Raw genomic sequence first — 3,392 nt, 5'->3', positions numbered from 1 at the left:
CTGTTAGACATTTCTTTTTTTAATGAAGAACCCGGCCAATAAAGGCACTCCTTTTCTGCAATGCTTTGCAGAAATGCTTGTCTTTGGGCTGATGCACTTATGGAGATAATATTAAAGGAGTTACAAACCACCACTCAAGCTTGGCGAGAAAAAAACATCCTGCGAGTAGCAAACACTTCTGCGAATATCTCTGCCATATTTTGTATTAGTGTGCATCAAGGAAAGCTTGCGAGCGGAGTGTGATGTTGCCATTTTCTCAGGTGCCCTCTTTTGCTAACAAACCCATATATTCCTGCTTGTTTTCGATGGACTAGAGAAATTTTTGTGGCAAGTAATCCAAGAGACAAAAGCTTGGAAACTGCTTGAGCTCTGCCTTCAACAGCAGAACGAGATGGCTTAATGGGACCCCATGAACATCACCTTCTCAGTGATAAGCCTAGCTTAACTTTAGGGGGGAGTCTTCAACCATGCCCCAGTAAAAATAAATGGCTGTGCGTGTAGTGTTGGTCATGTTGAACTATCCGGGAAGCCTACTGCATGCACAGGTGCAAAGTACCTATCAAGCCTTAATTCTTTTTTTTTTGCTAATTAGTGAAGGGCCCGTTACGTCCATCAGGCAACAAACCTATGCAGCTGCTCAATTTGTTGATGCTGTTGCTGATGGTGATTTTTATCAAGGGGGTGGTGAATTCAAATTTCAAAACTATAACAAGCCTGTTGTGGGTTTTCTCTGTATGCAAGGGCACTCCAGTGTCTACGCAAAGGGCCGGACATAGCACAGCAAACGTTTATATAATCTTCTTTTTATTCACTTCCAAAGTGTACCTAAATGCTTATTCTGTTGAACGAGACCCATTGCTAGCGCATCCAGCACGATAGATTGACGGCCCACCAGATCTTCAGTGATGTAAATGACCTTCGGACCACCGCAAAGGTACGTACTAGCAAGGCATCGGTTGCTATGTAGCCCGTGGCTGCTGCTGCTTAGCACGGCAACCGTCCGCAGGTTTGGTGCTAGCGTGGTGTGTGGGCATGAAGCGACACCTCTTACTCTTATCGAAGTACTCGTGCATTTTGATTACAAAACTGACATGCCGTGTAAACCAAAACGTTGGTGAACTCCCTAATGCCATGGTTGATGAAAAAAAACTCGAAATAATATTCACTCAAAAAAGTGCACATGTGTTTCTATTGAGACAGAAGTCTCGCTGATCGTGATGGTAACGGTGTCTTCATGACGTGGTAGGAGCAAGCAAGTTAGGGCAATGTACAAGTAAGAAAAATGTGTCCTTGTGTATTTACACGCGTGTGCCAAGCAGCTCAGCTTCCCGTTCAAGGAACTAACGTCTGATATATATATGTGACATATGAAGCCATGGTAGTAGAGGTGAATGAGGAAGAAGTCTGAACAGAATAAACATGGGGTATAAGCCAGGCCAGTCTCCCAGTCATCGTAGCATCGCACAAGTTGACAGGATGAAGACCTGGCAGCCACTTCATCAACCGGCCATCATCATCGAACAGCTCGGCAAGACGCAGTGACCGAACGTGGACCGCACAAGTGCGTCTCAACTCTACACCATGACCAGCATCATGACAGCACCATCAGCTGACCTTGACATCCCCAAGTACACCTGAACAGCGAACGATGGACCCGTACAGGAGTGATTCAACCTATTCGAGCTCCACGCCACCGCTGCATCTTGGTCGGAACGGAAGATGGTTACGAACTTCAGCGACTACGTCACCGGTGAGGCATTTAAATTTTACCTTGCCCACATATTCGAGAACGACGAGTCATGGCTTAAGGTCAAAGAGGAGATGATTACTCGTTTTAACTATAACAAAGACCTACTTATTGCCAACCATCTGGAGACAACCGCACACTATCATCGATTCCCTAAGCAGCCCTCAAGCATTCGAAAGCCCTATGTGAATCGAAAACTGCCACAAGATGGAGTGGAACACAAGTTCACTCGCAGAAGACCATGCGCATTTTGGGAAAAACCCAACCATCAAGCGTGCCACCCTTCTGCATGCAAGATGGCACTTCCAAAGTTGTCGCACCAACATATGACACGAGACGTTGCTCACCCTACTGATGCCCTTCATGCTTAGTCTCGCATACATGGTCCACCACCTAATTTTCTACGACACAGCTCTTCAAAGGCTCCTAACGGTCACTATTCGTGTCATAAAGACCCCTTGTTCATGGTAGACCAGCTGACACATGGGGAAAACACTGAACAACTCCATGACGACTCGAAGAATGAAAATCCTGGTTTTCCATCGCTTGGCTCTTTTGTCGCTCACAGCGTTCACCTCGCGCTTCACACGCCCACTACAGTCAGTATAGAGCTGCAGAACAAGTAGGATACTCGGCCATGCCCTGCGGCTTTTATCCAGATCCATTCGTCAGAACAGCTCAACTCGTTAGTTGCACAAAAAGACGGGCATTCAGAACTGATCTGACCAAACCACGTCTGTTGCGGTATCACCGTCCAGTGCGCAGCCACGTGAAAATCCAAACACAGAAGGCTCAGAAGCACCAACTCTCACAAGGTACCGGATGCCCGAAGCCTCCGTAATGTCACAGGTGCCAGTGATATTGCTCCACTCCAGTCAAGTCTGTTCTGGTAACTTCACTGCATGAAAACCATTGCAACAGCTACCAAGTGAGCACTATGTCAAGTTGCCAAGAAAAATATTGCCTTTTTCCGGAAGGGCTGCCACCTCAACATTTTTCGCAACGCCAGAAAGACCAGCACAAGAAAATCAACCAGGTTAAGCGACATGCTATCCGACACAGACAACCACAGTCTTTGAAAGACCACTTGCAGCTCAAGGAAAGCCATTTGCAAGAGACTCAAGTGAAGCGTGGACAAATTTAAGATGTCTCCCTCGACAGCAAGAACACATCAGATTCAAGCCATTTTCCCGAAAAGAAACATCACACAAGTTTTCTCCAGCAGAGATCAAGACGGAGCCAGATATCCAAACATCGCCCACGATTCGATCAACGGATCCAATGCCACAGAAAACTACGAAAGAGACTGGACGATATCATTTGTACAACGCACGAACATAGACATAGTTCGTTGAACTTCAGTTCTTGTACACGCAGGCTGGAAGCATTCATTCTGTCTCAGCCGCGACACAGAATACAGCGCGTACAATGGAGAATTTGGCGCCTACGACATCCGACCTTCGAATGCCACAAGGACTTCTAACCTTGTTGGTTCCTCGCAGCTGCTCAAGTCGTGTCATGGTCAGTGCAGTTTTGCAAGACGCAGTTACCTTCTCCAGAATGCCACAGCCAGCCTCACCCACCAGAACTCCCCCATTCAATGGACAGCTGCACTCTTTTCTGAAGTTTTGCGAGTTTACGGAAC

This window comes from Rhipicephalus microplus, chromosome 6 (genome assembly GCF_043290135.1).
Source record: "Rhipicephalus microplus isolate Deutch F79 chromosome 6, USDA_Rmic, whole genome shotgun sequence".
NCBI classification, from domain to species: domain Eukaryota; kingdom Metazoa; phylum Arthropoda; class Arachnida; order Ixodida; family Ixodidae; genus Rhipicephalus; species Rhipicephalus microplus.
Note: the sequence above shows the minus strand (reverse complement) of the source record.